This window comes from Salvelinus fontinalis, chromosome 33 (genome assembly GCF_029448725.1).
Source record: "Salvelinus fontinalis isolate EN_2023a chromosome 33, ASM2944872v1, whole genome shotgun sequence".
In the NCBI taxonomy this organism is placed as follows: Eukaryota; Metazoa; Chordata; class Actinopteri; order Salmoniformes; family Salmonidae; genus Salvelinus; species Salvelinus fontinalis.
In genome coordinates this window covers 42,440,972-42,464,995 of record NC_074697.1, presented here as the reverse complement: position 1 = coordinate 42,464,995, position 24,024 = coordinate 42,440,972, and the positions used below count along the sequence as shown (strand labels likewise).

Below are 24,024 nucleotides of genomic sequence, written 5' to 3'. Positions count from 1 at the left end.
CTCCAGTGTTAATTTGCTAAATTGTAATTACTTCGCTACTACGGCCTATTTATTGCCTTACCTCCGTACTCCATTTGCACACACTGTATATAGATTATTCTATTGTGTTATTGACTGTACTTTAGTTTATCCCATATGTAACTCTATGTTTTTTGTCCCACTGCTTTTCTTTATCTTGGCCAGGTCGTAGTTGTAAATGAGAACTTGTTCTCAACTGCTGTACCTGGTGAAATAAAGGTGAAATATATATATATTTTTAAGTAATATGTTTCGACGCCTGTTGGCCTGCAGAACTGTTGTTATGAAATATGTATTCATTAATGGAAAGCTGTGGCGATTTTAGCATGTCAATCTTAGTGGGCCAAGAAAAACAACAATGGGAGATGCATGCCAGCAAAGCCACTACACTACTCTAAACGATACATGAATTGCACTTCAATGGTGAAAAACAGTGCCCACAAAATGTTAGGGCCTACACAAAGCTGTCCCAACAGCAGAGTCCAAACAGCAGTCCCAACACCTTACCACTGCTACACCTGCCTATCAGCGGAGCCATGGCAGGTAGCGAAACAGTTAATTCAGCCTCCTTTACTGCCTTTAAAAAATAGCTGATATGGCTGACTTGCTTAAACAAATGTGGTTTCTACTAACAATTGAGATGTACAAACTATGGCATAAGGGGTTAACAAGCGGATAAGAGGCAACCCGTAATTTCGATAAAGACATTAATGAGCGAGCGAGGACGGACGTAGTCAATATAACTATTTGTTCAGCACTTTTGAAATGTACAGCGACAGAATTCAGAACATGGGCCATTCTTACAGTATTCTCCCTGTACACCAAGTCAGAACTGTAGGATAAATAAAGGGGACATATAAGCAGACAATGAAAGGTCTTACAATATTCGATTATGAAATTTCTCTAAAACAGGCTACAGTGCATCACCAAGTCTAAGTTATTAGAGGAAAAGGGAGCAAATTATTAGGGTGAGGCACATGGGCTACTAACAGCTTACTTCACAACATACACTATTGCTTTCTTAGCTACAGTGTACATATCTCCCTGGCATATTACATAATTTATGCCGCAGCATTGTTGTGCTGTGCTCACTTGAACAGGAAGGTGGCAGTCCTTCTAGGTAAAATTTGTCATCAAAGAATGGCATTCTCAGAATTGATGGTGCTTTCAATGGGAACTCAATGATCTTCATGTCGGAGCTCTAGAAAGAGGCCATAGTTACCAACTTGGAATTCCGAGTTGGATGACCGTTGAAAACTTATTTTCCCAGTCGGAGCTAGTTCCCAGTTGTCTGGAACTCACTGAAGTCTGAGATTTCCCAGTTCCGAGTTTCCAGTTGTTTCAAACACAGGAGAAATCCTTCTGGTTTGACAGCATGACCAATGTTGAATTTTTTATAATTTTAAGCTTGGAAAAGAGGCCCTTAAACCCATACTTGGACCACACACCCACTCCACTGAATAGCAGGCTAGTGATCGCTTTGCAATGCTTGTAGTTAGCCACTGATTCCTTCCAAACCACTCACTGTTGAATTTGCGATTTCCAACTTGTTGTGTAATGTTTATGTCCAATGGCCGATGAGCACTGATACATTTTATCTATAATTTCTCTTCATAATCTTTTTCATATGACAAGGATTGAAAGGACTTGCCAGTAGATTGTTGACTTGATTCTCGAGATGACTACTAGCTTGCTAGCTAAGATTTTGAAAGTATGATGTTGACATGATCAGTCCAATTAAAGCTACGGTACATACAGTGCATTCGGAAACCATTCAGACCCCTTCCCCTTATCCACATTTTGTTACATTACAGCCTTATTCTAAAATGTCAGAGCAACAACCAAGCCATGAGGTCGAAGGAATTGTCTATATACCTCTGAGACAGGATTGTGTTGAGGCACATATCTGGGGAAGGGTACCAAAAAATGTCTGCAGCATTGAAGGTCCCCAAGAACACAGTTGCCTCCATCATTCTTAAATGTAAGAAGTTTGGAACCACCAAGACTCTTCCTAGAGCTGGCGCCCGGCCAAACTGAGCAGTGGGGGTGAAGGGCCTTGGTCAGAGAGGTGACCAAGAACGCGATGGTCACTCTGACAGAGCTCCAGAGTTCCTCTGTGGAGATGTGAGAACCTTTCAGAAGGACAACCATATCTGCAGCACTCCATCAATAAGGCCTTTATGGTAGAGTGGCCAGACGGAAAACACTCCTCAGTTAGAGGCACATGACAGCCTGCTTGGAGTTGCCAAATGGCAACTAAAGGACTCTCAGACCATAAGAAACAAGATTCTTTGGTCTGATGAAACCAAGATTGAACTCTTTGGCCTGAATGCCAAGCGTCACATCTAGAGGAAACCTGGCACCATCCCTTCGGTGAAGCATGGTGGTGGCAGCATCATGCTGTGGGGATGTTTTTCAGCGGCAGTGACTGGGAGACTAGTCAGGATCGAGGGAATATTGAACAGAGTAAAGTACAGAGAGATCCTTGATGAAAATCTGCTCCAGAGCACTCAGGACCTCAGACTGGGGCCAAGGTTCACCTTCCAACAGGACAATGACTAAGCACACAGCCAAGACAACGCAGGAGTGGCTTCGGGACAAGTCTCTGATAGTGGCCCAGCCAGAGCCCGGACTTGAACCCGATCGAACATCTCTGGAGAGACCTGAAAATAGCTGTGCAGCGACGTTCCCCATCCAACCTGACAGAGCTTGAGAGGATCTTCAGAGAGGAATGGGAGAAACTCCCCTAAATACAGGTGTGCCAAGCTTGTTGCGTCACCAGCAGCATACCACCCTGCATACCACTGCAGGCTGCTTCTGAAGCTAAGCAGGGTTGGTCCTGGTCAGTCCCTGGATGGGAGACCAGATGCTGCTGGAAGTGGTGTTGGAGGGCCAGTAGGAGGCACTCTTTCCTCTGGTCTAAAAAATATCCCAATGCCCCAGGGCAGTGATTGGGGACACTGCCCTGTGTAGGGTGCCGTCTTTCGGATGGGACGTTAAACGGGTGTCCTGACTCTCTGAGGTCATTAAAGATCCCATGGCACTTATCGTAAGAGTAGGGGTGTTAACCCCGGTGTCCTGGCTAAATTCCCAATCTGGCCCTCAAACCATCATGGTCACCTAATAATCCCCAGTTTACAATTGGCTCATTCATCCCCCTCCTCTCCCCTGTAACTATTCCCCAGGTTGTTGCTGCAAATGAGAATGTCTTCTCAGTCAACTTACCTGGTAAAATAACGGTAAAAAAAAAATACCCAAGAAGACTTAAATCTGTAATCGCTCCCAAAGGTGAATCAAAAAAGTAAAATGTCTGAATTCTTATGTAAATGTGACATTTCAGTTTTTTATTATCATGGGGTATTGTGTGTAGATTGATGAGGGGGGAAAAAACATTGAATTCATTTTAGAATAAGGCTGTAACGTAACAAAAGGTGAAAAAAGGCAAGGGGTCTGAATACTTTCCCGAATGCACTGTATAAAGTGATTTGACGTAATTTTATCTGTGGCCAATGACCTTGAGCCTTCTTGGATGGGCACTTCTAATGTAACTCTATGACAGCACCAAAGGGGCTTGAATTGGTTTGAGCTCTCCCTGTAGATTTTGCGGTGACGTAGTGTTCCCATCAGTGACAGAACACAGAGCCAATCACTGCACAACCTGACAACATTACCAACCCCTACGCTCCGTATTTTCCCACTGTGTGCCCCACCACCACAGAAATCACTGAGCTAGGCTGCATTTTGGAGCTGCCTTACTCAAGAAAGCAAAAAATATACCATGTTTGTATGCGGCTTTATTAACTAAATGATTATTATATACTTTTTACATTGTTTGCAATGATATGTGACATGTATTAATGCCAAAATAACATGCAAAACAGGCAAAAATAGATAAACAAATGTTAACATTTTTTTTAGCTAAACAGGTGGCGCTCAAAACAGGTGGGGCTCTGCCCCACATGCCCTGAATGATGGGTCACCACTGATTGGAAAGTATTCCCGCTTTGAGGATGAGCCAGGAATGTTTCAGAAGTTTATTTAAACAGTACATGTAAATGTGGGTATAATGAATATGTCTGTTAACTGATTTAATATGGCATATTTGGGTAAAGAGCTCCATGGTAAATGGTATGGTCCATAGGGAGGGGCCATAGGTATAAAGGTACCTCTTCAACATGCGAGCTGGTGTTATGTCCTAGCTCTGGTATGTGAGCTGGGTAGGGAGGCTGTCCATAGTCTCGTAAAACCCAACCTGCTACTGTTGGATATGCAGGGTAGGTCTGGTTGAGGCTTAGGTTTTGATTTATATTCAAACTGTATTTTGAGTCTGTTCATTTTGTAAATACCTTTTGTAGATTATATAAATATTCATTGGATTTCGTCATTCACTGGGAACCATCTTTTCACTGTTAATAAACTGGACACTATTTTGCACCTGATCCTGCTGCCTCCTGCTACTTACTGCCCTTAACGCTGCTCCAACATCCGGTCTCTACGACAGGAACATAATAATAATAACTCAGGCCAGGTGTTTTTCTTGACCACATGACCTGATCAAGGAAAACTCTTGTGGTGAATCTCAATTGTATTGCCTTTATTGCCCACATCATATCTCCTCACCTCCTTCTGAAAACACATTGGAGGAGAAGGTCAGAGAGAAGGAAACTTGAATCTTCTCTTCAAATGAGGAGAGAGGATATGAGGAACCATGAAAATACAATTGAGATTCATTCACCTTTTTATAGTAGATGTTTCCGGGTCAGGTCACATGGGTCAGGAAATACTCCTAGGACTTGACATACATTATCCACTCATGTCTGCTTCACATGAACATTCCTCTGAGCAGGGAATTCTGTCAATCACCTGAGTCACTACATATTCTCAATCTCTTTACAGAGTAATTACAGTTGTTCCTTGTCTCCAGAACTGCTTTGAGGACCACCCTAAAGCAAAAAATATTTCAGGATGCTCAAAAGTGTTTCAAATGTGTTTTTTCTGTTGAACATTTTTTTTCTCTTTGAACATTGTCTTATAAGTACATTGAAGTTGAAAAAGTAAAGTTTTGAATTGATAAGATATCTTGCATTTGCATATGGTGAAAATCAAGAGGTTCTTGATAGTTTAATTAAGTGCTGGTAAAGTAATTTTTCTTCTAAGGTTTCGCTGGTACATCACTCATATTTTATTAATTCCCATCCATCATCACTTGCTTCTGAAAAGTAATACAACTCATTGAAGTTGTTTTCAAGCAAAAATAATGATCAATGCCATGCAACAAGCAATTTGTTAGCAGTCTTAAGCATGTCAGCAAAAGTTGTATTTTTCAATTCATATCAAACTGAAATGTTCAGAGTTATATTTAGATTATAGCTCGAATTTCGCAAACATTATAGTGTTCTAAACGAGTAGAGTTATAGGCTGACAATCAGAAAGTTTCAAAATCATTACCACTGGAATTTTTCAAATAAATATCCCATAACTGACCCTAGCATGTGAGTTTTATGTGCATCTGAGTAAGAATTCCACCTGATGATAGTATGGCCACTCTCAAACTCTCGTTTTCCCTCTCATCTGTAAATTACCAACATTCAAATGTTCTCATTCATTGCCTGTCACTCCCATTTCTGAATATATATGTGATATCACCTTGCAGTATTCTGCAAGCACCGCTACCCATCCAGCTCTCGTAGTAACTCAGGACATTTACCCTTTGGAATGGACCAGATGGAGACAAACCACCCAGACAACATCTGGCTCCTACGCCCAGCCAGGGTGCGGATACCCATGAGAGGAGGCAGGAGTCACAGGGGACCTGGTGGAGCATGGGAACACAGGTCACCCTAACGAGGACCAGGGTGGCTGTTTTCTCCTTCCCATCTCCCCTCCTAATACCTGTCTGTCAGACTCTGACATGGTAATCCATCCTTGGCAGTAAGCTGAGGCTCTGGTTCAGCTCTGGTTCCTCAGCAGACAAATCAAGAGGCAGTGGAGCGGGCATGTTGGAGGGCACAGGCCTGTCTCCCAACTAGACTCTTCACAGCTGCTCAAAATGCCCTGCTTTCTGTGCTGCTTCTGACGATTCCTCCACTTCACAATGTTAGTTCAGAGGCGAGGTAGTTTTTCTAAATCGCCTGTGATTAGGCTATGGGAAGACTCAACTACACTGAGATGTGGTCACTTGATTTCCTCCACATTTTGACATTTGGACAAATTTCCGTTTCCCTCTGTGGTTTGACAACTTTAAAAAACACTACATATTTTTCTAACATATTTCACTATGGTATATGGCTTTCTTATGCATGACATAAAAATTACTACAATAGCACGCCCTCTGAAGTACCAAGATCAAGCTGACATTACAAAGACCATGAAAAGCCTAGAAGATCCAGGCATGGCATAAAAAAAAGTACTCAGACCCCTTGACTTTTTCCACATTTTGTTAAGTTACAGCCTTATTTTAAAATGTATTAAATAAATAAAAAATCCTCAGGAATCTACACACGACACCCCATACTGACAAAGCGAAAATAGGTTTTTAGAATGTTTGCAAATGTATTTAAAATAAAAAACAGAAATAACTTTACATAAGTATCAGACCCTTTGATATGAGAGTCAAAATTGAGCTCAGGTGCATCCTGTTTCCATTGATCAAGTTTGAAACCACCAAGACACTTCCTGGAGCTGGCCGCCCGGCCAAACTGGGCAATCGGGGGAGAAGGGCCTTGGTCAGGGAGGTGACCAAGAGCCGGATGGTCACTCTGACAGAGCTCCAGAGTTCCTCTGTGGAGATGGGAGAACCTTCCAGAAGGACAGCCATCTCTGCAGCACTCCACTAATCAGGACTTTATGATAGAGTGGCTAGACAGAAGACACTCCTCAGTAAAAGGTACATGACAGCTCACTTGGAGTTTGCCAAAAGGAACCTAAAGACTTTCAGACCATGGGAAACAAGATTCTCTGGTCTGATGAAACTAAGATTGAACTTTTTGCCAAACATCACATCTGGAGGAAACCTGGCACCATCCCTACGGTGAAGCATGGTGGTGGCAGATTCATGCTGGGGGGGGGGGGCGTTTTTCAGCGGCAGGGACTGGGAGACTAGTCAGAATTGAGGCAAAGATGAACGGAGCAAAGTACAGAGAGATCCTTGATGAAAACCTGCTCAAGACCTAAGACTGGGGGCGAAGGTTAATCTTCCAACAGGACAACGACCCTAAGCACACAGCCAAGACAACGCAGGAGTGGCTTCGTGACAAGTCTCTGAATGTCCTTGAGTGGCCCAGCCAGAGCCTGGACTTGAAACCGATCGAACATCTCTGGAGAGACCTGAAAATAGCTGTGCAGCAACGCTCCCCATCCAACCTGGTGGAGCTTGAGAGGAGCTGCAGAGAAGAATGGAAGAAACTCCCCAAATACAGGTGTGCCAAGCTTGTAGCATCATACCCAAGAAGACTCGATGCTGTAATTGTTGCCAAAGGTGTTTCAATAAAGTACTGAGTAAAGGGTCTGAATAGTTAATCTTTTTTTATTTTTTTGAATTAGCAAACATTTCTACGAACCTGTTTTTGCTTTGTCATTATAGGGTATTGTGTGTAGATTGATGAGGAAAAATAAACAATTTAATACATTTTAGAATAAGGCTGTATCTAACTTAACAAAATATGGAAAAGTCAAGGGGTCTGAATACTTTCCAAAGGCACAATCTCCAAAATGTAAGTCATTGGAAGTGCTTTGTATGGACATAAAATACCACTTGGCAAACACAAAGCTTTTCAAATGAAATATGAAACAGCTTTTTTGATTTCTCCCCAAAGTGGTGAATTGCATCAATATTTGGTTTCATAAAAAATCTGCCGTTTCCAGCTACAATCGTCATTTACAACATTAACAATGTCTACACTGTATTTCGGATCAATTTGATGTTACTTTGATGGACAGATTTTTTTTTGCTTTTCTTTCAAAAACAAGGACATTTCTAAGTGACCCCAAACTTTTAAACGGTTGTGTATATCCTAACAAAGCATCTTTATTCCTCCAACAGAACCTCCAACATGGAAGCTGAGCTTATGATGTTGATTATTTGATGGGTTGTCAACAAAACACTGAGCATAAATAAGGCAAGGTATTAGAATTACTTGAGAGAATACAATACAAAGCCACCCAAAACTTCTTCCCTGGCAGCACACATTTCCTCATCGTAACACCAACTGAAAATGTTTCCACAAACACCTTCCAAAACCAAATCAAACAAAATGAGATCCCTCGTAAAATAGTTACTATCTAGAGTTCAGGATGGATATATTTAACAATTTGGGTACAATTGCTTTAAATGTCTGCTTGGCATATTCCTGTAAATTAGTGGTATTATTCCCGGTCAGAGCATCAATAAGGTATACTCTGATGCGAAATAGGGCTATGTCATAATTCCGTTTCATGAAGCATACTGTAAGTGATCCCGTTTCAAAGCAGGTAATGAGGTCACAGCGGAACTACATCCTAATGGTTTAATTGCCACAGCAGGGTCAGCGCTATAAGTATGGATGAGTACATTGAAAAATAATGAGTACATTGCCCAAACTTCACTGAAGAGGTTCCAGGCTATTATATTCAAAGCTCCCTGCTAATCTTTGCAGAAATCTCATTAACTTAAGTGCAGTCTTGCACAACAAATACAGGCAAAGCGTTTCATGAATAATCACCACATGTGTTGCAGGGCCCAATATTGTACTTCTTGACTGTATGAATTATGAATTGTTTTCAGCTAGTATATGCCCTTCGCCGGTTTATTAGGATTCCATCATACAAATGGCGAAATCATTTTCAGTCCTTCTTAATGATATACTGTATGCAGAAATGGTAAGGCATGTGAAGCAACAAAACAGCCCACTTGAACTTTGCAAAGCTGAATATATTTGTGTTGGGATTTGTGTTATGCGTGCCAAAGGTAAAATACAATTTAAGGGTTCTATGAGGCACTTTGGAGAGATATTACATTGGACTGTGTCTTATAATAGACACTGTTCTAGTGCTGTGTCTATGGAATAACAGTTTAACATGATAGACGTCTAATGTCATACAAGCGGCCACAATTTCCTATTAATCCATGCAACTGCATACAATACATTTTAAGGCACCTTTACATAGTTACTGGTTGGTCAGTGTCTTGGCTACACAAACTTATTTTAGTAGCCAAGACACAGTACACTGAAAAAAATGAGTCATTGTCATTTTGCATTGCATTGACTTTTAAACACTCAACAGTGAATGTGGCATGATAATACCTTAAGGCTAATCATATTGGAGTAATGCAGTAGTACACTTAATTTGCAATGTAACCAAATCATCCAATCGTGGTAAAAAGATACATTAAACCAAACCATCCGATCATGGTAAAAAGATACATTAAACCAAACCATCCGATCATGGTAAAAAAACATTTAGCTCTAAATCTGGTTGAAGCAGACGTGGACCTTTTTGTCTTTAAAGTGAAAAAGAAAGTACTAGCAGCAAATGTTTCAGCTCATGCTATTGTATCACGGGGCTTCCTATGACAGCTTTTATCTGCAGCTGTACTGTTGCATAGATGTGCAATTCACTTGGGGAGTAAATTGGCACGCATCCACCTTAAAGTGGGAAGAGATTGTGCTGCACTTAACCAGCGAGGCTAGATTTCCACAACTACCTCCGAGGCAGGAAAGGTGAAGGTAAGAACATAAATATGCCTCCCATTCCAATGTGGCTAACTTTAAAATGGTATTTTACTAAATCCCTCTCCTGGCGTGTTTGTATGTAGGCTAAATAAAAACGTAATACAATTGTAATTGTCTGCTAGGCACTAATTTATGGGATAACAGTAGATTGAAATTGGTGTGTTGTCCATGGATTTGTGTAAAACATGGATATTAGTCTACGGATAACATTAAAATTATATTTCACATAGTACACACAGAAACTACATTTGTAAATCTTTAGGCCACAAATGCTCAACAATGGTAGCTGTAAATGGGCTATTAGTTGATTGTAGTGGTAGACAGAGTAGGCCTACTTGTGATTTTGCCAAGCTGGTTCTAATCTCTCATTTCATTGTCCAGTGACACTCTGCAACCAGTTTACAATAAGATGAGATATTATGGTAGAAATTGCATTCATACCCCCAATGCATGATGTCATGACTGTCCTGTGAGGATCCAAATAGGTCAGATCAGCTTTGCAATAAATAACTTCAAACAGACCCGCTCTCACCCGCAGAGGGGGGAGATGGGAACTGGTGGGGGTTAACACCTCACACCCTGTTGTAAATCAAAGACAGAACGTTCAGCATCTCCCTCTCCAATGTTCATCAGAGTCAATGTGCCTTTGTCTTGAGAAAATGTTTTCCTGACGAAACTCTTAACACGTTCAACAGCAACTATTGGAACAATATTTCTAACATAGAACGTGGGGAATGGGCCGAGGTGACCTAAAATAACACCAATGTCATATTGTGTGTTATTTTAGGTCTTTAAAAATGGAAATACTGTAACTTGAAAAGTATACATACTACATGTACGAAGTTTCCATCCTCTCTGTTGTGCATGCTATATGAAAAATGATGAAAGTGTTTTTGCTAAGAGAGGGATGTGATTTTAGAAACTATAAGAGAAAATTGTTTCTATAACCGTGCACAGTAAGTAGTGAGGTCAGAGAACGTGTCAGCCTGACGGAACCGCCCCTTTTGAAAGAACTGTATAAAATGATGGCTTAAGAATTAACATATCAGACCAGAGAGAGGTAGAGCTGCAGCTCATGTTTAAAGTGGTTTGAACTCTGAATCTCAACACGAGGTAGAGACGATAAAGTCACCTCCCGGACAAGCACTGGTACGGCTGATTAGCTGTTCTAAGTAAAGTATCTAGAAAAGCGAATTTAAGTGGGACCATTCCACTACTCTCTTCAAACCATTGTATTCCGTTACTCTCATCACCCCACTGGGAACCATCGACACGGCTGGCTAGCCTATCTTCAAAGAAGCATCTCCATAGCGAATGGAAGTAGAATAAACTTTGTAATTCTGTTCAGGACTACACCACAAGTCACCGGATACCAGACGACTGCAGAGGAAAACAACAGTAGAAGACGAGTCGGGACCCTGTTTGGACAATCAGAGCCTTACACGCATGCCGTGAAAAGGCCGAAACCCCTTTCCAAGAAGGCCCTGTCCACCGAGAGAAACAAAGGATTTTCACATAAATACATTCCTGATTTCTTACTCCAAGCGGGCAGCGGTTCGTGCGCAAAGTAAAAGTGAGAGTAGTTTTTAAATGTACCAATGTTAAGTGTCTCTGTCCCTCTCTCTCTCTCCTTCTCCATGTCTTTTGTAACAAGCAACTATATTGTTGTCAGTCTGCTAGGGACCTGTTTCTAATGTATTAAGTGTGTATGTTTATCCTGTCTGTCACGTTCTGACCATAGTTCTTTTATGTTTTCTTTGTTTTAGTGTTGGTCAGGACGTGAGCTGAGTGGGCATTCTATGTTGTGTGTCTAGTTTTCACGTTTCTATGTTTGGCATGATATGGTTCTCAATCAGAGGCAGGTGTTAGTCATTGTGTCTGATTGGGAACCATATTTAGGTAGCCTGTTTTGTGTTGGGTTTTGTGGGTGGTTGTCTTCTGTCTTTGTGTCTATGCACCAGATAGGACTGTTTCGGTTTTTCACATTTGTTGTTTTGTATTTTGTAGTGTTCACGTTTATCGTCTTTATTAAACATGTTGAACACTAACTGCGCTGCGCTTTGGTCCTCTCCTTCGTCCACAGAAGAAAGCCGTTACACTGTCTTACCATTTAGTTAGCTAGTAAATTAATAATTAAACCAATTTGTGTAGTACTGAATCATAAGTAAGGCTTGGGTTTTTGCAAATGCAAGGTTACGAATGATGATATGCTACGAGGTTATGATTAATAAGTTGACTGTTTATGGATGTGACAGGTAAAGAGCTTTAGAGTTTAATTTGGGAGATGGTAACTCTTTAAAGAACCACTCTCGTGGTGCCCCAAATCCTAATGAGTTAATTGTTACATTATTCATTTAATTGGGTAACAATTAAACAGTTAGTTGATTAGATAAATAACAGTCATCAGATTAATGAAAGTATTTCATTTGCCTACCTGGTTAAATAAAGGTTAAATAAAATAAATAAAAATTAATGAAAGTAAAGTCACGACAATGACTTGAAGCCTTGATATGATGTAGCTTTGCAGCACATGCTTTGTGAACTGTGTCCAATTTTAAGATGCATTGAAACTATGCTATCAATAAACGAATATGGAGCAACATCCCTGATCAAAAACAACATTGCTTTTTTGAAGATAACTTTTTGATTTGAGATTTGCATGTATTTCAGACTCTCTTCATTCTTCCAATTGGCCACCCTCCCATTCGATACACTCAATTCTGGTTTCACATGAGTTTGAGAGCAGGATCTCATTTATTTATGTCCACCCATGAGATCTAGGCTTGGCTGGCAGCTGGTCAGGGCATCGCTAGTTCACCAAATGCCAGACTCTCTCTTCTTTCCCCCCCTTAAAAAGTTAGTATCTGAAAGGCTGTATCAGTGCTACAGTAGGACTACGCTTTTTGCATTTCAAATTGGCTGAACTGTGGAAGGGCCTGGGGACACGCAGCGCTCAGATTCACATCCACACTTCTCTCTCCGCTGGATTAGCCAGCTCTATATTAGCATGACCCGGGGAGCTGCACCTCGCGTTGAAGAGTTCTCCCGTTTTTTAGGACACGACCTAAGAACCCCCTGGAGGACCATATTAGAGGGGGAAGTATCTCAGGGAACACCTGGTGTTCTAAATATGTCAAATGTAAAACAGGGATGGGAAGACCTTGTAAATTCCCTGATTTGCTAGTTTGATTGTGTGTGTGAACGTTTGTGTAACTGTGTCCATTAAACGTCCCCAATGGCAGATTTGTCAATTGTCCAACAGGTAATTTCTAGTCATACAAATTTGATCAGGTAATGAAATAAATTGTGTATGCCATGCTGTCAATAAATAATTTACCAGAGAAGCACTCTTTGAAGGACTTGTATTCATGCATTTATGGTAAGGAGTCAGGTGCCTGCCTGTGTGTAAAGCATACATGTGTTTTACACATTTTATGAATGCATATACACTGAGTATACCAAACATTAGGAACACCTTCCTAATATTAAGTTGCAGCCCCTTTTGCCCTTAGAACAGCCTCAATTCGTCTCTACAAGGTGTCAAAAGCGTGTTGCTCCCCACAATTGTCATGTTGTCTGGATGTCATTTGGGTGGTGGACCATTCTTGATACACACGAGAAACTGTTGAGTGTGAAAAACTAAGCAGCGTTGCAGTAGTTCACATAAACCGGTGCGCCTGGCACCTACTACCATACCCTGTTCAAAGACACATGTTTTTTGTCTTGCCCATTCACCCTCTGAATGGCACACATACACAATCCGTATCTCAATAAGATCAAGGCTTAAAAATCCTTCTTTAACTTGTCTCCTCCCCTTCATCTACACTGATTTGAAGTGGATTTAACAAGTGACATCAATAAGGGATCATAGCTTTCACCTGGATTCAGTCTGTCATGGAAAGAGCAGATGTTCTTAGTGTTTTGTATACTCAGTCACTGCTCTATGGGGTGAAATGCAGCATTATAAACACATTCACCATGCATTATAGTGAGATGATTCACAGAAAATGTTGCCTATGCATGCTAAATGTGAATGACTGTATAATATCATGTCTAGCTGAGAAATTGTGTTGAGAAAAGCTGGACGATTAACACTAACAAACATTTTGCAAAAACAATCTTCTAACACTAATATCACAAGTTAAAAAAATTGTCCTGGAGTAACTGCAAACACGGCTTTGTGAACATTTCTATGTATTGGTTTAGCAACATGCTTCAGAAGTCAATTTGATGCTCACAACATACTCCGAGCCAACAGTTAACTGATAGAGCAACCAGTTAGCTTTTTGCTCTGAGAGACAGTTGACCCTTAGGTTTCAAGAAGGTGACGGCACAGTGCAAGACAACGAGCGGTAACTGGTTTGCCTCCGCTTCGTCAGCGATGTTTGAGAGGACCTTATGGCATCGACAAAGCACTGGCTTCAACGCTGACATATTTTTTTAGAGAAACACATTTGTGGCTTGGTTGAATCTGAGTGACAGAACCGTTGCACTCATGTCATCTCTTGAGACACACTGTATCTCTATCAATGGAACATATCTGACATGCGTAACGAACCGGTGTCCTATGATGACATCCCTAGGTTTCCAACTTGTCGTGTTGTGATTGTACTGATTGACAGAGCCAGATTCGGCTACACAAGCCCACTCCTCACCGTCTCCATCTTTAACGAGCCTGCCTTGATTAGGGCTCCATGGGACGTCAGTCTCTCAGTGGTCTAGATATAATGTATCAGACAGTGACACTTCAATGGGGAACTAGATGAAAAATATTGGGCTAATTATTTCCCATCCCTGGCTGTGTGGAGTCTTCCTCCTGGCTGTCGAGAATTGAGTATCTTTTCATGATCACAATATTCTCACAATGTGCAGATATTGCAAGAATAGTGTGTGAGTTTATGACTTGAAGCGCTTCTCTGGTGGATTATGTGAAGCTTTAGAGCCTGCTGTACCCCAGTCATTAACAATCTCCTCAATAGCATCACAATCGTTTGACTGTGGGGGTCCATCCATAACTGAGTCTCAGTTATGTTCATCCCAAAAGTTATGTTCATCCTTTGCCACCCCAAAAGTTGTAGTTTCTACTGACTATATAATAAAGACCTCAACAAACAAATACAAACAGCAGACCATCTAATCAACTAATGCACATGCCAGAGTCACTTCCTTTTGCGTCATTTCATGGGACTTTTTTTGTTGCCTAAAGGGACCGTTTCACCTGGTTTGAAGTGAAATAGAGTTTAGTTATGGATAAGAGGGGTTCCACCACTCCCGTTGATTTACACTAAACAAAGCTAATTCTAAGTGTGGATAAGCCCTGCATATTTGGTGGGATGACACACTATTGTTAGATTACTTACACAATATCAATACAATAAGAAGTATTTCCAATTTGGGTGAACTATCCCTTTAAACTTATACAAATGTAGTTTTTGAAAAGTGCCATGAAAACAAAATGAAATCTAATTGAATTCTTAACTGCCCCATTGCGCTCTGTCTAACTAGGATGTAAAGAATGTACAGTTGAAGTCAGAAGTTTACATACACTTAGGTTGGAGTCATTAAAACTCATTTTTCAACCACTCCACAAATTTCTTGTTAACAAACTATAGTTTTGGCAATTCGGTTAGAACATCTACTTTGAGCATGACACAAGTCATTTTTTCAACAATTGTTTACAGACAGATTAATTCACTGTATCACAATTCCAGTGGCTTAGAAGTTCACATACACTAAGTTGACTGTGCCTTTAAACAGCTTGGAAAATTCCCGAAAATTATGTCATGGCTTTAGAAGCTTCTGAAAGGCTAATTGACATCATTTGAGTCAATTGGAGGTGTACCTGTGGATTTATTTAAAAGCCTACCTTTAAACTCAGTGCCTCTATGCTTGACATCATGGGAAAATCTAAATGAATCAGCTAAGACCTCAGAAAACAAATTGTAGACCTCCACAAGTCTGGTTCATCCTTGGGAGCAATTTCCAAACGCCTGAAGGTACCACGTTCATCTGTACAAACAATAGTACGCAAGTATAAACACCATGGGACCGACCACGCAGCCGTCATACCGCTCAGGAAAAAGAAGCGTTCTGTCTCCAAGAGATGAACGTACTTTGGTGTGAAAAGTGCAAGTCAATCCCAGAACAACAGTAAAGGACCTTGTGAAGATGCTGGAAGAAACAGGTACAAAAGTATCTAAATCCACAGTAAAACGAGTCCTATGTCGACATAACCTGAAAGGCCGTTCAGCAAGGAAGAAGCCACTGCTCCAAAACCACCATAAAAAAGTCAGATTACGGTTTGCAACCACATTGGGACAAAGATCGCACTTTTGGAGAAATGTCCTCTGGTCTGATGAAACAAAAATAAAACTGTTTGGCCATAATGACCATCGTTATGTTTGGAGGAAAAAGGGGGAGGATTGCAAGCCGAAGAACACCACCCCAACTGTGAAGCACGGGGGTGGCAGCATCATGTTATGGGGTTGCTTTGCTGCAGGAGGGACTGGTGCACTTCACAAAATAGATGGCATCATGAGGCAGGAAAATTATGTGGATATATTGAAGCAACATCTCAAGACATCAGTCAGGAAGTTAAAGCTTGGTCGCAAATGGTTCTTCCAAATGGACAATGACCCCATTCATACTTCCAAAGTTGTGGCAAAATGGCTTAAGGACAACAAATTCAAGATATTGGAGTGGCCATCACAAAGCCCTGATCTCAACCCTATAGAAAATTTGTGGACAGAACTGAAAAAGCGTGTGCAAGCGAGGAGGCCTACAAACCTGACTCAGTTACACCAGCTCTGTCAGGAGGAATGGGCCAAAATTCACCCAACTTATTGTGGGAAGCTTGTGGAAGGCTACCCAAAACGTTTGACCCAAGTTAAACAATTTAAAGGCAATGCTACCAAATACTAATTGAGTGTATGTTAACTTCTGACCCACTAGGAATGTGATGTAAGAAATAAAAGCTGAAATAAATCATTTTCTCTACTATTATTCTGACATTTCACATTCTTAAAATAAAGTGGTGATCCTAACTGACCTAAGACAGGGAATTTTTACTAGGATTAATTCTCAGAAATGGTGAAAAACTGAGTTTAAATGTATTTGGCTAAGGTGTATGTAAACTTCCAACTTCAACTGTAAGTATAACTCTTTTCAACGCATTCATGTAATAAGCCTTTGATTTATAATTTATCATCAATTTGAAAATTACATTTTGAGCACCGGAACAGCTGATTAGAATAGCCATCAGTGTGTGATTTTCTAGTAGAGTTGTAGGCCAGAAGCCTCCATAGAAATGAATCAGAGAGAAACAACATGATCTGGTCTGACACAGTATAACCCCTGATCAAATCCCCCAGTCAGTCAAAAACAGTGCTCCCTTTGATCTTGAACACTTTGAACATTCTGTCAGCCTTATGCTTTTATATGAAAAAACCTCTAGGAGGCGGCTGCTGAGATGGAATGCTTATGCAACCAGTGCGTTCATTCAACTTTCCTTTCTTTTTTTTTACATTCAGTAGAAAGGAATTAAGTTGAGGAAGGGAGGTGTTGGGAATATTGAAAGTGTAGCGAAGAAAAGACACCATACATATGCAGAGTATCCCTTAAAGCGTGCCCACCGGACGAGCTGTGCCTTGCATGTGCTTTTTCTGGGAACAATACAATGCTGATGATAATACAGCCAGCCCATGTTTAAGTGCATAATCACAGCCTTCCAGCTGATGCAAAGCCTGCCTGCAGAATGTCAAGAACAGACATGAGCGTTTGTACTCACAGATCATTAGTGGGCTGCTTTCATGGGGGCTGTTAAACTGTTGTTAAACTGCTGTTAAAGTGGCACAGTCAGAAGACAAAGCATGTATTCTCGTTTGTGCACCATATAAAATACAAATGCTCACATATTGTAGAAAGAGGGATTATATGGCGACTTTTATAGGAGTAGCCTAAATACATTTTGGGTCGGCACAATTAATGACAATGATCTTCAAAGTGATTCATGCATGTGAATTAATGAATGCATTGCTTTCAGTCTTTCATGATTTATTTAGAGTTTTCCTCCCATCCTTTCACCTCTCCATCTTTGTAGTTGCATTGTTTTAGTAATATACAGTACCAGTCAAACTTTTGGACACACCTACTCTTTCAAGGGTTTTTCTTTAATTTGACTATTTTCTACATTGTAGAATAATAGTGAAGACAACCAAACTATGAAATAACACATATGGAATCATGTAGTAACCAAAAATACATTTTATATTTGAGATTCTTCAAAGTAGCCACTCTTTGCCTTGATGACACCTTTGCACGCACTTGGCATTCTCTCAACCAGCTTCACCTGGAATTTTCCAACAGTATTTTCCAACAGTCTTGAAGAAGTTCCCACAGATGCTGAGCACTTGTTGGCAGCTTTTCCTTCACTCTGCGGCCTAACTCATCCCAAACCATCTCAATTGGGTTGAGGTCGGGTGATTGTGGAGGCCAGGCAATCTGATGCAGCACTCCATCAATCTCCTTATTGGTCAAATAGCCCTTACACAGCCTGACGGTGTGTTGGCTCATTGTCCTGTTGAAAAACAAATTATAGTGTCACTAAGCTTAAACCAGATGGGATGGCGTATTGCTGCAGAATGCTGTGATAGCCATGCTGGTAAAGTGTGCCTTGAATTCTAAATAAATCACACAGTCTCACCAGCAAAGCACCATAACACCTCCTCCTCCATGCTTTACGGTGGTAAATACACATGCGGAGATCATCCGTTCACCCACACAACGTCTCACAAAGACACGGCGGTTGGAGCCAAAAATCTCAAATTTGGACTCATCCGACCAAAGGACAGATTTCCACCGGTCTAATGTCCATTGCTGGTGTTTCTTGTTCCAAGCAAGTCTCTTCTTCTTATCGGTGTCCTTTAGTAGTAGTTTCTTTGGAGCAATTTGACCATGAAAGCCTGATTCATGCAATCTCCTCTGAACAGTTGATGTTGAGATGTGTCTGTTACTTGAACTCTGTGAAGCATTTATTTGGGCTACAATTTCTGAGGTTGGTAAATTTAATGAACTTTTCCTCTGCAGAAGAAGTAACTCTGGGTCTTCCTTTCCTGTGGCAGTCCTCAAGAGAGCCAGTTTAATCATAGCGCTTGATGGTTTTTGCAACTGCAATTGAAGAAACTTTCAAAGTTCTTGAAATGCTCCGGATTGAATGACCTTCATGTCTTAAAGTAATGATGGACTGTCGTTTCTCTTTGCTTATTTGAGCTGTTCTTGCCATAATATGGACTTGGTCTTTTACCACCTGCATACCACCTCTACCTTGTCACAACAGAACTGGTTGAATCAAACGCATTAAGAAGGAAAGAAATTCCACAAATGAACTTTTAACAAGGCACACCTGTAAATTTAATTGCATTCCAGGTGACTACCTCATGAAGCTGGTTGAGAGAATGCTAAGCGTGTGCAAAGCTGTCATCAAGGAAAGGGTGTCTACTTTGAAGACTCATAAATATACAAATATATTTCCAACACTTTTTTGGTTACTACATGATTCCACATGTGTTATTTCCTCATGTTGACGTCTTCACTATTATTCTACAATGTAGAAAATAGTAAAAATAAAGAAAAACTCTTGAATGAGTAGATGAGTAGAAAATGTTGACTGGTACTGTATGTCAAACTCATCATTGTCCATTTTTAATGCCATGCATTTGTCCACTCTGAATTGTCCTTATGCACCTGTCTGTTTTTCTCTCTCTCTCTACACCTGTCTGTTTTTAGTTCCCATAGATTTTCTGTAAACAAATCAGCATTACAGCATGTCCACTGCTCACAGGACTTTGGGTGATGCTCTATCAAAGACCAGTCGATATACTGATTGAACGGCTGATTGATTAGAGGCAACAACACGCCAGGCCCTATTTGTGGTTACTGAGAGCAGCATAGTTAATGCTGTGTAGGAAAAGCTACAACCTGGCTAGATAAATAATAAGAACAGAAAAAAAGTGTGCATACTCAATTAACATATGCGTAAGCAGCCTCCCGGGTATTCAAAACAACATCACTTCTTTTCTTTTTTTTTACAACCAAAAGACAAACATGATTAATTTGTCCACATGGAAATAGTGTCGGGATCAATTGCTGTAAACACTGTAATCAGATATGTTTTCACCCATGTAAACATATATTAATACTAAAATGAATTTGATTAATTCATCCCATACTTGCTTACCGTTTTTCATCAAATAGTGCAACACAATATCTGCAGTGTACAGAGCATTATACAGTATCACTATCCGCTATGCCTTTATTTGTAATCGGAGGTGTACGGTAATTTCATTCCGGAGTCCACAAAGGTCTTTGGTTGGCAATACAGTGAGCTCCCAGTGCTAAGCCCCGCACCACAACACAAATGATTCAATTATTTCTCTATAACTGGTGCTGTCTCCCCGGAGATACAACTCACAATAGCTGAATCATCAGGAAATGCCTGTAAAGGACCCATCCTCATTAGGTCTGAAGACTATAGTGTATCCATAGATAGAGCGAACAGTTAAAGCAGCACTGTATGTACAGTGCATGGAGCATGCTCCTTCCATCTGCTTTATAAAACCCCTCGCTCAATGAGCGTTGTTGTTCTCTAACCTTGTAGCTAAGAATGGACGTACATCTCGAACACTTAGTGCTTGAATTTAACAGCATTACATGTTGTAGAAATCACAACAACAAGCATTCATCTGTAATGTCACAGGTGGCTGAATAACATTAACAGTTTTCATAAATTGATTGTGTTGCACTGCTCACCCTTTCTTGACCCGTGAAAGCATAGCTACTCTGAAGCATTACGGCCACTCTGTTGTCAAGATGAACTGTTCAATAACATATCTAGTGCAGTATCAAAATGACACTGGTATCGTCCTACTGTAATTTAATATAAGGCAATGGAGGCTCAGTAATAGTATTCTAGAGAGGAGGTGGGTCAAATTAAAGCTGGATGGATAATGTCATTGACAATGAAATGATCTCCGATTTGCTATTTGGCCATGGCGCTCCTGTGAATTGAGATGCACAGATTGTTTTTTCCATACAGTGACATCAATCATTATTCGCTCTAGTGGACAGCAGTGCCCTATCCACATGTCTGTGTGTTTGTTGGTCAGCATCTCCCCATGGTATTGCTTTCCAACTTCCCCAGATGTTTTTCAACTTGTGTTTGCTCGTCCTGTTTATTGTGCTGCACGACACACCATCAGCATTAAAACCCCATCTGGCTTCTTGGCTGCCAGTAGGAGAGACGGCAGGGCTTTTTAACATGTCTTTAAGATATAAGTCTCGCTGTTATTGTAGATGGTCTTTTTGATATTTTTTCATCCTCCTCTTGAGCTTTGTAAATTAACGTGCATTAATGTGACTTTGAAACAATCCTGTGGGTTGCACAATGTGCAAATCAATCATAAATCATCTATGAAGATGAATGAGTGACTGGATGTGTGTGTGTGTGTATGTGTGTGTCTGTGGATGTGCGTATATTTGCGACATGCATGTGCATTCGTGCATGGGCACTAGTGATTGGCAGTAGTTATATATCACAATTCTATTTCGATATTTGACTCCAAGTATCGATTTGTAAAAAAGTAGCGTTAGCTAGCGCTAATCAGTACCTCCGCCAAAACTCTGGTATTAAAAAAAAATAAAAAAATAGTAAGCAAACATGTTTTCAGCCCTTTTATTTCCCTGACTGATCAAAGCTCATTTTCCCACGCTCTCTCGTCTCAGCAGACAAATAGTGAGCAAAATGTTTGGAACATCAAATCACAATAAAATTGCAGTATTGAATTGCAATACATATTGAATCGTGAGAATCGCAATACATAAGGTATCGGCACTTAAGCATCGTGATGGTATCGTATCGTGAGGTCCCTGGCAATTGTCTTCCCTAATGGGCGCGTGTGTTATGCAATACATACAGCAAGCAGACCCTTTAATGACACTGTTGAGCCCATACCAAGGTCACTGAGCCACACAACTGAACTAACCAGGCCTTTCAGAGAAAATGTCCTGGCTCTAGCATCCAATCCCCCCCAGCCACTGTACAGACACAAGCCCCAAAAGCATTATCTAGACAGACCCAGAAACTCTAGATCTCTTGCACTGGATCCCAAATAATAATGTGCGGATGTTTTGTGAGAGAGAAAAGACACGGTGGGTAAAGTAAAGAGAAGAGAGGCTGTATAGAAAACACTGGAAGAGAGCTCAGAGAAAATAGGAGAGAGGCTGTATAGAAAACACTGGAAGAGAGCTCAGAGAAAAGAGGAGAGAGGCTGTATAGAAAACACCGGAAGAGAGCTCAGAGAAAAGAGGAGAGAGGCTGTATAGAAAACACTGGAAGAGAGCTCAGAGAAAAGAGGAGAGAGGCTGTATAGAAAACACCGGAAGAGAGCTCAGAGAAAAGAGGAGAGAGGCTGTATAGAAAACACCGGAAGAGAGCTCAGAGAAAAGAGAGAAGAGGAGAGAGGCTGTATAGAAAACACCGGAAGAGAGCTCAGAGAAAAGAGAGAAGAGGAGAGAGGCTGTATAGAAAACACCGGAAGAGAGCTCAGAGAAAAGAGGAGAGAGGCTGTATAGAAAACACCGGAAGAGAGCTCAGAGAAAAGAGGAGAGGGGCTGTATAGAAAACACTGGAAGGGAGCTCAGAGAAAAGAGAGAAGAGGAGAGAGGCTGTATAGAAAACACTGGAAGGGAGCTCAGAGAGAAGAGGAGAGAGGCTGTATAGAAAACACTGGAAGGGAGCTCAGAGAGAAGAGGAGAGAGGCTGTATAGAAAACACTGGAAGAGAGCTCAGAGAAAAGAGAGAAGAGGAGAGAGGCTGTATAGAAAACACTGGAAGAGAGCGCAGAGAAAAGAGAGAAGAGGAGAGAGGCTGTATAGAAAACACTGGAAGGGAGCTCAGAGAGAAGAGGAGAGAGGCTGTATAGAAAACACTGGAAGGGAGCTCAGAGAAAAGAGAGAAGAGGAGAGAGGCTGTATAGAAAACACTGGAAGGGAGCTCAGAGAGAAGAGGAGAGAGGCTGTATAGAAAACACTGGAAGGGAGCTCAGAGAGAAGAGGAGAGAGGCTGTATAGAAAACACTGGAAGGGAGCTCAGAGAGAAGAGGAGAGAGGCTGTATAGAAAACACTGGAAGGGAGCTCAGAGAGAAGAGGAGAGAGGCTGTATAGAAAACACTGGAAGGGAGCTCAGAGAGAAGAGGAGAGAGGCTGTATAGAAAACACTGGAAGGGAGCTCAGAGAAAAGAGAGAAGAGGAGAGAGGCTGTATAGAAAACACTGGAAGGGAGCTCAGAGAGAAGAGGAGAGAGGCTGTATAGAAAACACTGGAAGGGAGCTCAGAGAGAAGAGGAGAGAGGCTGTATAGAAAACACTGGAAGAGAGCGCAGAGAAAAGAGAGAAGAGGAGAGAGGCTGTATAGAGAACACTGGAAGGGAGCTCAGAGAGAAGAGGAGAGAGGCTGTATAGAAAACACTGGAAAGGAGCTCAGAGAGAAGAAGAGAGAGGCTGTATAGAAAACACTGGAAGGGAGCTCAGAGAAAAGAGAGAAGAGGAGAGAGGCTGTATAGAAAACACTGGAATGGAGCTCAGAGAAAAGAGGAGAGAGGCTGTATACAAAATACTGGAAGAGAGCGCAGAGAAAAGAGAGAAGAGGAGAGAGGCTGTATAGAAAACACTGGAAGGGAGCTCAGAGAGAAGAGGAGAGAGGCTGTATAGAAAACACTGGAAGGGAGCTCAGAGAAAAGAGAGAAGAGGAGAGAGGCTGTATAGAAAACACTGGAAGGGAGCTCAGAGAGAAGAGGAGAGAGGCTGTATAGAAAACACTGGAAGGGAGCTCAGAGAGAAGAGGAGAGAGGCTGTATAGAAAACACTGGAAGGGAGCTCAGAGAGAAGAGGAGAGAGGCTGTATAGAAAACACTGGAAGGGAGCTCAGAGAGAAGAGGAGAGAGGCTGTATAGAAAACACTGGAAGGGAGCTCAGAGAGAAGAGGAGAGAGGCTGTATAGAAAACACTGGAAGGGAGCTCAGAGAAAAGAGAGAAGAGGAGAGAGGCTGTATAGAAAACACTGGAAGGGAGCTCAGAGAGAAGAGGAGAGAGGCTGTATAGAAAACACTGGAAGGGAGCTCAGAGAGAAGAGGAGAGAGGCTGTATAGAAAACACTGGAAGAGAGCGCAGAGAAAAGAGAGAAGAGGAGAGAGGCTGTATAGAGAACACTGGAAGGGAGCTCAGAGAGAAGAGGAGAGAGGCT

General features: G+C 41.3%; 1 protein-coding gene across 2 annotated transcripts in view; it reads right to left on the bottom strand.

Moving 5' to 3' along the window:
• Positions 1–24,024, bottom strand: part of lsamp (limbic system associated membrane protein) — a 1,012,539-nt gene that overhangs the window by 160,766 nt on the left and 827,749 nt on the right. The gene's annotated exons all lie outside the window — the stretch shown is intronic.